Genomic DNA, 12,202 nt, shown 5'->3' on the forward strand with positions numbered 1-12,202 from the left:
GCCAAATTTATGCTACTGTGAAAGAAGACTGGATGGCCTTCTTCCATCTGGAATTATGGACTGCAATTTGCTACCGTGTTTCCCCGAAAATAAGACCTAACTAGAAAATGAGCCGTAGCATGATTTTTCAGGATGACATCCCCTGAACATAAGCCCTAATGTGTCTTTTGCAGCAAAAATTAATATAAGACCCAGTCTTATTTTGGGGGAAACACGGTAGAAATTACCTTGGTCAAATCATGCTCTGAATCTTTCACTTCATAACTGAATGTTCTTTCAATTAATAGTAGCTATGTTTATTAGCTCATTCATTCAATCATGATCTAATTTGATGTTCATAAAGCCCCTACACAGTAAATGACATTAAGTCCACTTTAGAGATGAGGGATTAAGGGAATTTAACCTCAAAGGTAATCCCAAAGTGGCACTGACATGTCACTGGAGTGACAGGAGACCTACGGGTGGGTTCTGTAAGAGTTTGTAAAATGGCTGAACAAAGAGGAAGAAGATGAAGAAGAGAAAAAAAGGGGGGGGGGATGAGCTAGAAACAAAGCAAGTGGTCTGAGTCCTGAAACCAACTTCTGTGTGCAGCCATCACGCACAGCAGGAAGCAGCCTATATGCTAGTCCCCATGGCCCTGAATTCAAGTAGTACGAACCCTTAAATTGTCTTAATCTTACCCCTTCCCCCCCACCCTCCACTCCCCCACAAACACAGAATCAGCCTCAAGGAGGAGGAAAGGGAAGATAAACACAAACCACTAGTAGCATGGATTGAACAAACTCTTGGGTAAACACACCAGCTTATTAGCCACGATTCTACCTCCTCTTTTTTTTGATCAGCTGAATCCTCAAAGAGCCAACCACGCTCTTTTTCCCATTGCCATCATCACTTGGGTCCCTATAGCGCCCAAACTGAAGTCATGTGCTATAAAAAAGAATTTAGAGTGAGGGGAAATGGACTAGGATTTGCATTTCAGATTTACTGGGTAGGAGACTTCAGGCAGATGACTTAATTTCTTGTACCCACATGTTTCTCATCTGCCAAATGGAGACGATAATGTCTTTCTTCTAGGGGGACTACATTGAACAAGGTTTAAGAGTTCAATCTCTGGACTCTGACATCTGTTTGAGAGTGCTTTTAGCTTTGATAAATAACTAATGTCTGAGAGCCTTAATTTCTTCATCTGTTTCAGCTCTGTTTTACAGAATTGTTATGGGAATTGAATGAGATACTATATATGAAACATTTGACATATTCCCTGATGAATGATGACTCATCAACAAGTGTTAGCTTTTATTGTCATGACTGAAGATCAGTGATAAGTCTGGGCAGTGCAGCTGCCCAAGGCATGGTAACTACCCTTATTAGGATATAGGCAAACTTTGAATAATTTATATGCATATTACTTTCTCTGAGCTGCCATTCAAATGTGTATGTAATGATGAAAGGCTAGCTTTCTAGTTCGATTCTCTTTAGATAAATAAGACTTCAAGCAGAGATATAGGTTCAAGGTGTGGGTAAAATCTGAAGCAAGCTTGAATGCTACATCAAGCTCTTATAAGATTTAACTAGGAAGAAAGGATTGGGTTGAATATTGCCCCTCAAAATTCATGACCAACACAACCTTGGAATGTGACCTTATTTGAAAATAGGGTCTTTTCAGATATAATGCTAGTTAATATGAGGATTAGGGTGAGTCCTAAATCTAATGATTAGTGTCCTTATAAGAAGGCCATGTGAAGACAGACACACAGAGGAGAATGCCATGTGACCACAGAGGCAGAGATTGGAGTGATGCAACTACAAGCCAAGCAATGCCAGGGATTGCAGGCAATCACCAAAAGCCAGGTGAGAGGCATGGGAAAGATGTGGCCTCAGAGACTCCAGAAGGACCCAACCCTGCCAGTACTTTGATTTTAAACTTCTGGCCTCCAGACACTAGTAGAGAACAAACATCTGTTGTTGTTTTTTTTTTTTTTTTAATTTAATTTAATTTAATTTTTTTAAATTACTTTTTTAATTTATTGGGGTGACAATTATTAGTAAAATTACATAGATTTCAGGTGTACAATTCTGTATCACATCATCTATAAATTACATTATGTGTTCACCACCCAGAGTCAGTTCTCCTTCCATCACCATATATTTGATCCCCCTTACCCTCATCTCCCACCCCCCAACTCCCTTACCCTCTGGTAACCACTAAATTACGTTCCCCAGATTAATTTTCAAACCCCGTGGCCATCTTGTGGTTACTGATTGTTTTCTAATCCCCTCACTTTCCCCCTTACCCCCATGCCCCCGCCCATCTAGCAACCCTCAGTTTTTCCTCTTTGTCTCCAAAACTGTTTCTGATTAGTTCATTCACTTATTCTTTTCTTTAGATTCCGCATATAAGTGAGATCATATGGTACTTATCTTTCTCTGTCTGACTTATTTCACTTAACATAATGTTCTCTAGGTCCATCCATGTTGTTGCAAATGGTAAGATTTCTTTCTTCTTTATGGCTGCGTAATACTCCATTGTATAAATGTACCACAGTTTCTTAATCCAGTCATCTACCGATGGGCATTTCGGTTGTTTCCATGTCTTAGCTATTGTGTATAGTGCTGCAATAAACATAGGAGTGCATAAAGATTTTTGAATTGGAGTTTTGGATTTATCCGGATAGATACCTAGGAGTGGAATTACTGGATTATAGGGTAGTTCCATTTCCAGATTTTTGAGATAACTCCATACTGTTTTCCACAGTGGCTGTACCAATCTGCAATCCCACCAACACTGCACAAGCGTTCCCTTTTCTCCACATCTGCGCCAGCACTTGTTGTTTGTTGATTTATTGATGATAGCCATTTTGACTGGGGTGAGGTGGTATCTCATTGTGGTTTTTATTTGCATTTCTCTGATGGTTAGTGAGATTGAGCATTTCTTCATATGTCTGTTTGCCATCTGTATGTCCTTTTTAGAAAAATGTCTCTTCAAGTCCTCTGCGCATTTTTTAATTGGGTCGTTTGTTTTTTTGGAGTTGAGTTGAGTGAGTTTTTTATAGATTTGTGATATTAATCCTTTATCAGATATATCATTCGCAAATATCTTTTCCCATTCAGTAGGATCCCTTCTTGTTTTATTGATGGTTTCCTTTGCTGTGAAAAAACTTTTTAGTTTGATATAATCCCACATGCTTATTTTTTCTCTTAGTTCCCTCGAGCGAGGGTATATATCAGTAAAAATCTTACTCCGGGTAATGTCTGAGAAGTTTCTTCCTATATTTTCTTCTAGGTATTTTATGGTTTCAGATCTTACATTTAAGTCTTTAAGCTATTTTGAATTTATTTTTGTATATGGTGTAAGGAGGTGGTCCAACTTCATTTTTTTGCATGTGTCTGTCCAGGTTTCCCAGCACCATTTATTGAATAGACTGCCATTACTCCATCGTACATTCTTGCTTCCATTGTCGTAGATTAAATGTCCATATAGGCATGGATTTATTTCTGGACTCTCTATTCTGTTCCATTGATCTATGTGTCTGTTTTTATGCCAGTACCATGCTGTTTTGATTACTGTAGCCTTGTAGTATAATTTGAAGTCAGGTATTGTTATACCTCCCACTTTGTTCTTATTTCTCAAGATTGCCTTGGCTATTCAGGGTCTTTTATGGTCCCATATAAATTTTAGGATTATATGTTCTATTTCTGTGAAAAACGACGTTGGCAGTTTGATAGGAATTGCATTGAATATGTATATTGCCTTAGGCAGTATGGACATTTTAACTATATTAATTCTTCCTATCCATGAACATGATATGTGTTTCCATCTATTTATATCTTCCTTCATTCCTTTCTTCAGTGTCTTATAATTTTCTGAGTATAGATCTTTTACTTCTTTGGTTAAATTTATTCCCAGGTATTTTATAGTCTTTGGAGCGATTGTAAATTGGATTGTTTTTTTAATTTCTCCTTCTGATGTTTTATTATTGGTATATACAAATGCCACTGATTTCTGAATATTAATTTTGTATCCTGCTACTTTACTAAATTCATCTATCAGCTCTAATAGCTTCTTGGTGGAGTCTTTAGGGTTCTCTATATATAGTATCATATCATCTGCATACAATGATAACTTTACTTCCTTCTTACCAATTTGGATGCCTTTTATTTCTTTTTCTTGTCTGATTGCTGTGGCAAGAACTTCCAGCACTATGTTGAATAGAAGCGGAGATAGTGGGCAACCTTGCCTTGTTCCTGATCTTAGGGGGAATGGTTTTAGCTTTTCCCCATTGAGTATGATGTTAGCTGTGGGTTTGTCATATATGGCCTTTATTATGTTGAGATAAGATCTCTCTATTCCCACTTTCTTAAGGGTTTTTATCATAAATGGCTGTTGGATTTTATCAAATGCTTTTTCTGCATCTATTGATATGATCATGTGATTTTTATTTTTCATTTTGTTAATGTGGTGTATCACATTAATAGATTTGTGGATGTTGAACCACCCTTGCATACCAGGGATGAATCCCACTTGATCATGGTGAATGATCTTTTTAATGTATTGCTGAATTCTGTTCGCTAATATTTTGTTGAGGATTTTTGCATCTATGTTCATTAGAGATATCGGCCTGTAGTTTTCTTTTTTTGTGGTGTCTTTGTCTGATTTTGGGATCATGGTGATAGTGGCTTCGTAAAAAGTGTTTGGGAGTCTTCCCTCCTTCTGGATTTTTTGGAAGAGCTTGAGGAGAATAGGTGATAATTCTTTTTTGAACGTTTTGTAAAATTCACCTGTAAAGCCGTCTGGTCCAGGGCTTTTGTTTGTTGGGAGATTGTTGATTACTGGTTCAATTTCCGTGGTGGTAATCAGTCTATTCAGGTTTTCTGTTTCTTCTTCAGTTAGCCTTGGAAGGTTGTACGCCTCTAGAAAATTGTCCATTTCTTCCAGATTGTCAAATTTGTTGGCATATAGTTGCTCATAGTAACTTCTTAAACCTTTTTGTATTTCTGCGGTGTCCGTTGTCACTTCTCCTCTTTCATTTCTGATTTTATTAATTTGGGTCCTCTCTCTTTTTTAATGAGTCTGGCTAAAGGTTTGTCAATTTTGTTTATCTTCTCTAAGAACCAACTCTTGGATTCATTGATCTTTTGTATTGTTTTTCTGGTTTCTATTTCATTTATTTCTGCTCTGATCTTTATTATCTCCTTCCTTGTGCTCCCTTTGGGCTTATTTTGCTGTTCTTTTTCCAGATCCCTTAAGTGTGAAGATAAACTGTTGATTAGTGATGTTTCTTGTTTCTTTAGCCTGCAAAGCTATGAATTTCCCTCTTAGGACTGCTTTCGCGGCATCCCATAGATTTTGGGTCGTCGTGTTTTCATTTTCGTTTGTCTCGAGACATCTTTTGATTTCTTCCTTGATCTCCTGCTTGACCCATTCATTATTTAGTAATAAGTTATTCAGCCTCCATGAATTGGTGTGTCTTCCAGTTTTTTTCCTGTAGTTCATTTCTAATTTCATAGCATTGTGGTCAGAGAAGACAATTGGTATGATTTCAATTTTCTTAAATTTATCAAGACTTGTTTTGTGGCCTAACATATGGTCTATCTTGGAAAAATGTTCCATGTGCATTTGAGAAAAATGTGTATTTTGCAGCATTGGGGTGAAATGTTCTGAAAATATCGATTAAATCCAAGTGGTCCAATGTATCCAAACATCTGTTGTTTTAAGACACCATGTTAGTGTAATTTGTTAGGGTAGACCTAGGAAATAATACATGAGGGAGTAAATGTTACAGCATCTCTCTTCTCCACGCAGAGTCAGTAAGGAAGGGTGAAGGAGGTACATGTATGGGGTCCTATATGTACCTAGACAAACACAGGGCCTTCAGCTAGGGGGGCAGGTATATGTTCTATCATGGCCCATTGGGCAACTATACCATCAGGAGTGGGTGGCTGGGCATGAATGGGCAAGAAAGCATTATCCACATTGAAAGAGACAATATATGCAGAGATTGGGCTGTTCAAGTGTTTCAAGGGTGACTCACTAGACAGATTCAGGGGCTAGGGCACCCCACACAACATTAACTCATCAATGCTTTTAAGTACATAGCCAAAAGCTGACTGACTACCTTCTTATACTGCAAAGACAACTCTGACACCTAAAGTTAAACTACTGTATTAAAGCAAGTTATATCAATCAGTTTTAAATCTAATGCTTACAAATTTTAATTCAGGGGTAGGCTGTTAATTAAGTAACTTAAAAAAAATTTTTTTTAATGGAATAATTTTTTGATTTAGATGTCCTAGGCCTCAGGATGGGGGTTGTCCTGAGATGCTATACCGAGACTTCATTTTAGCATCTCCTGAGAAACCTTTCTTGCCAAACTCAAACAGGAGATCTATTTAATAAATAGCACATCAGCCAAGCATTGGAGAAGAGCTAAGTCATGGTGAAAATGAAACTTTCTTCTGGCAGCTAGAAGAAGCCAAAAGATATGAACAATCACTTGACTAGTTTTCCAGTATCAAAGGTCACAATGTGATCAAGATAGCCTGACTGGGCATATGAGAAAAGAAATAACAATCAAATTGGAATCTGAGAAACTCAGTTCAATTGCATCTCCGAAAAGTCACAGATGTCACCAGTGTAAATGTCCATTCATTTGTTCAATTACTCAATAACTCTTCCTTCCATTCATTCAACAAGATTTTACTAGTTTCTACTAAGGGTGTAGGTGCTAGGATATTGGTGGTAAGGTCAGGTACGAAAATGATTATGAGGTAGTTTCTGTTACAAAAATCTTAGAATATAACAGATTTGCAATGATCTTTTGTCTCAGCCAAATAACCCTAAGTTTTTTTTTTTAAAGAAAAGTAAAGGTAGAATAGGGGCAACAAAGCATGGCCACTCCGTAATCACATCTGAGCATGCACACACACTCACAACACATATACACAACACACACACACACACACACACACACACACACACACCCAAGAACATGGTCCAAATCATAAAAATGACCAAATATCCTACTTTCTTAATATGGTAGTTAAAAAAAAATGTCTATAAATTTTTGGATACTTCTCCCTTGATGAGGTGGAGTATCCCCTCTCCTTGAGTGGGCGGGACTTAGTGACTTGATTCTAATGAAGAGAATAAGGTAGAGGTGATAGGTGTAGTTCTGAGACACAGAAGTCATTCTGTGTCTTCTGCCTTCCACGCTCTGTCTCTCGGATCACTCATATGGAGGTAAGCCATGTCATGAACAGTGCTGTGGTGAAGAACTGAAGCCTCCTGCCAACAGCCATGTGAATGAAATTAAAAGTTGAACTTTGGCTCCAGTGAAGTCTTCAGGGACTGTAGCCCCAGCTGACAGCTTGAATGAGACCTCAAGAGAGAGCCTGAGTCCAAATCACCAACCTGAGCCTTTCCTGGATTCCTGACCCTCAGAAACGGTGTGAGATAAATAATCGTTGTTGTTTTAAGTGGCTAAATTTTGAGATGATTTGTTACACAGCAAAGATAACTGAGACACCTGGTTAAAATGAATAATTACTGCTCCTTTACTAACTACAGTTTCATTTCTCTTGACTTCTTGATAAATGTTATCTTGACAAATGTTATTACGATGCAAAATCAGAATTGCCTCTGCTTCCTGACAGTGTTCAATCCAGAGCAAAGCCTCACTTCCTTTAACCCTCCCTAGACTCACCTAACACAAGCCCAAAGCTCGTAAGTTTTTCTAACACCCTCTTATTGAGAAGATGGCTCATGGTTCCTGATGATACACTATCTCTTCTTGCAACAGGCAAGTAAACCCAAACTTTGATTACAGGTTTCTCCCTGGTGGATTTAGACTAAAGGTGTCAACAATAGTTTGAAGTTGTACTGGACAGCAGACTTCCTGTACTGGGCATGCATGGGAATTAATTCAAGCTGTTCATAGATATAATTATAAAAATATTAGCTAATATTTACTGAATGTTCATCATATGCCAGACAGAGTGCTAAGTGCTTCATATGCATTGTCTCTAATAAAGTAACTTTATGAAGTGGTTGGTATTATTATCTCCATATTAGAGATACGTAAACTGAGGTGTTGATAGGTTAAGTAAGTAACCCAACGTCACACAGCTAGGAGCAGTGGAATTTGAATGCAAACTTCCTCCAGACCAACACTTCTACTGTTTGTGGCTTATCCCCACCAATGTGCACCATAAAATCTACTTAAATCTAATAGCCAGTCATTCCAAATATCTCCTTCAGCCTGATTGCCAGCTACCCCAATAAATGGCACTGTGTGTGAAGTTCTATCTTTTCCAATAATATAGAAACAGATTTCAAATGTTGTTTATTAAGTCCTCTTAGGGACAACCAAAGAGAAGTGTTTGTGTGTTGTGTGTGTGTGTGTGTGTGTGCGGGGTGGGGGGACAGAAGGAAGCATTCCATGGCTTAAAGAAATATTGAAAACCATGAATCTAACTTTCTTTTCTATAATAGTCACAAATCTAGACATCGATCCCACACAGACTTATTCTTAGATTTCAGTGTGAAACCCTTTGCTTGGAAATAAAGTATATGTTCTACTTTGTTTCTAAACTGGTAAATAATTGCAAGAGGGAATAATAAACACACTGCGAAATTTCCTAAGCAGTTATTCCCCATTTCCCATTTGTTTCTATTTATTACTATTCATAAAGAATAGTTTTCCCTAGAGCTAGAAAAATGAAGCTTCAGAGACCTGGAGAATATTGGCATGGCAGAGGAACTAGGGAAGAGGGCAACCTGGGAGTCAAGGACAGTGATGGAGGAAGATGAGTTGCTTCCAGCGAGTAGTCTCTGAGAGAGAGTTCTATGCATTTTAACCAAAAGAAGAAAACAAGTAATTGGAGCTATCTGAATGAGCAATCATTCCTGAAGGAGCTGGGAACTGAAACATGATCACTGTCTCGGCCCCTTCTTCACACCTCTCCCATGTCTGCCCTTGTCTGCAGAGATTCTTCACCATCATCCTTTCACTTCACTCATTCATTTGGATATTCATTCTTTTAACACTAGCTCAGCATCAGACTACATGCAAAACAAAACACACATGTACAGTATGGTAAAAACCATAAGGCACAGTCACATGAAAAGTTTAGTAAGAATACAAGCAGCTAATGTTAAATGAAATAGGAGTGTTGAAGTAAGCCAGAGGGCCATGGCACTGGCGTTCGGCATGGCCTTGGAGACAAGCAATCACACAGAATGACTCTTGCCTGTGGCCAGTCCCAGATATAATTGCGTATTTAGCCATGAATCTCCTCTGTTTCATCAGTCTTTTCCTTGTTTCCCCATTACCCTATATAACTGAGGGTTCCAAAAGTAGAGCTCTCTTCTTGAAATGTTTTGGGGTTTGGGGCCATTCCTACATATGTTTCCCCATACTTGTCCCCTTCCTTGCAGTCTGGTTTTTCTGTATGTGAGGACAAAACTCACCAACCCATTCACAAACTAATTTGGACTCGTGGATTAAAATGGTAATGTGTCTAGGAAATGTGGGGCTCCAGATTGATTCCACTGTTGGGACTTTAGAAAGGTATCAGGTCATTTTGGGGCAGCCGAGTCACACGATGGTCACAACATATTCTGCTTATTCTGTTCCTTTTGGGATCCCGGCTTTAAAGAAACCAACCTGATTTCACGCTAAATCACAGCCGCTGTGTAAATGCAGATCCTGTTCCCCCCTTCTCTCCATCCACCCCAGTGAATGCCAACAAAAATATCAGGAGAATCTAAAATAGTTCATCCATATAAACAAATGATTAACTTTTTCAAGTGTACAATTAGGTTGAAATAGTTTCTTTTACAAAGAAAAACGAGAGAAGACTGAGCAACAGAAATGGTTTATATATTTGAATGATCATGATATAAAAACTTAAATATTAATGATTCATCTAAAAGTTATTAACCATATTTTTTTCTTCCCATACTTCTATGTCTTTCTAGATAAAACGATTTGTTTAATCATTTTCAATTTGGTGCATTTTTAGTGTTTTATAGTGAAAAAAAAAATTGGAGTTAAAGAGTCTGGTTTGGCCAGGTATTTGCCATGTATCTTGAACAAGCTTCTATATTTTTCAGAGCCTCAGTAAATGAGACATGTCTTGAAGGTGTGTTTTAAAGGTTAAATAAGATAATGTAATTAAAAAACATATTGTAATAAGTACTTACTAGGATAGTTTTATTTATCTGTGATTGCTGATCATTATTTTGGAGTGTGATACTTTTCATTTTTCAACCCAAACAGACATATTTGAAGTTCATACTAATCTTCTGGATGTCAGCTGTTTACTCTCCAAGTTCCCCTCTACACCCTGATCTGTCCCCAGAGGAGGATGACTAGCCGGATTAGTCAATGGGCCCTCTTTCCCTCTGGCTGGGTTTTGGCCGAAGGGGCAGGTGTTGGGGAGCTGGTTATAGGCTGGGGATCAGAGGGCAGAAGAACGAGGTAAAGAGTCGGGCTGACTATTTATTTCCCACGTGCCTCTTTGTGGGTCCCTCTATCAAAGGCTACAGCCATCAGGATGCCTCTCCGTGTAGCCCTAACTCCTTCTAAGTTCCAGTAAATGCTCCCTCTTCCCCACCACATACTAGCTCCAGGGTACTAGACCACTTCTTACTGATTTTTAAAAATTCTATCCACAACTTTATAAATAATCTAAGAAACCCTTCTCAGTAACTCAGCTTGGAGATGCCATCTACTTCTTGCTAGAGCTAGAAATGACACGATAATTATTACACTTTCCAATATTATTGCTTCTCAACTTCATTAAATTTTGTTTCAATGGCAGATTATATTTATATTTAATTGAATCAGGTTCTTCCATGAGGCCCTCCATCACAGCTAATAGAAATACGTGTTCTGGAGGAAGTTTGGCTGAAAAGAAGCTTTAGTTTCAAACAACTGGGTTCTGGTCATGGTTGCCACTTCTAAGCAATGTGGTCTATCCAAAACTTCTCTCTAAGCCTCAATTTTCTCATCTGCGAAACAAGGATAATAATAGATCTTAGGTTGGTTGGAATACATGCACATACATTGCTTAGCACAGCTAGAACATGGTAATCATTCAATTAATGCTAGCTAATAATATTATTATGCCAAGAATAAGAAAAGGATGCCCAGCTGACCATGCACAAGCTGCAGCTAACATTGGCCTACATAGTATCCCCTCCCAAGAGTCTCCAGAACCAACAAACCTGGTGGCTGGCTTTAGACCACACCAGAGCACAACCCAACCAGCTCCACAAATGACACACTCAAAACTAGAGACAGCTGGTGCCAGAGCCCCACTAAAGCAACTCCCATTCTGTGGGGCCAGCCCCTGTGTGACAGTTCGTCCACTATAGTCACAGCCAGCCCTCTTAGCTGGTCGGCCTGAGGGTTGACCCCACCCACTTATGTGCCAGTAGCAGTCAAGGCACAACTCCAACAGGAAAGCACATGCAACCAAAACAGGGGACACCCCAGGAGCACCTGGCTCCGATGACCATGGAACTGTGCCACTGGGCCCCATAGGACACCTTCTACATAAGGCCACCCTGCCAAATCTATTTGACATAACAAATCTATTTGATATATAGAAACAAACACAGGGAGTCAGCCAAAATGAGGACCCAAAGAAACATGTCCCAAATGAAGGAACAGAAGAAAATGCCAGAAAAAGAAGTAAATGAAATGGAGGCAAGCAATCTAACCACACGCAGAATTCAAAGCACAGTTTATAAGGATGCTCAGTGAACTTAGGGGAAGGATAGATGATCTAAGTGAGAATTAAAAAAAAAAGAGATAGGAAACATGCAAAAGGAGACAGAAGCATAAAAAAGAACCAGTCAGAAATGAAGAATACAATAACTGAAATGAAGAACACATTAGAGGGAATCAACAGTAGATTAGATGAAGCACAGAATCAAGTCAGTGATTTAGAAGGTGAGGTAGCAGAAAACACTCAATCAGAATAGTAGAAAGAAAAAAAAATTAAAAATAAGGATAATTTAAGGGACCTCTGGGACAACTTCAAGTGTAACAATATTCACATCATAGGGGTACCAGAAGGAAAAGAGAAAGCACAAGGGATTGAAAACCTGTTTGAAGAGATAATGACAGAAAACTTCCCTAACCTGGTGCGGGGAATAGACATACAAGTTCAGGAAGCACAGAGTCCCAAACAA

Source organism: Rhinolophus ferrumequinum, chromosome 5, assembly GCF_004115265.2.
Source record: "Rhinolophus ferrumequinum isolate MPI-CBG mRhiFer1 chromosome 5, mRhiFer1_v1.p, whole genome shotgun sequence".
NCBI lineage: Eukaryota > Metazoa > Chordata > Mammalia > Chiroptera > Rhinolophidae > Rhinolophus > Rhinolophus ferrumequinum.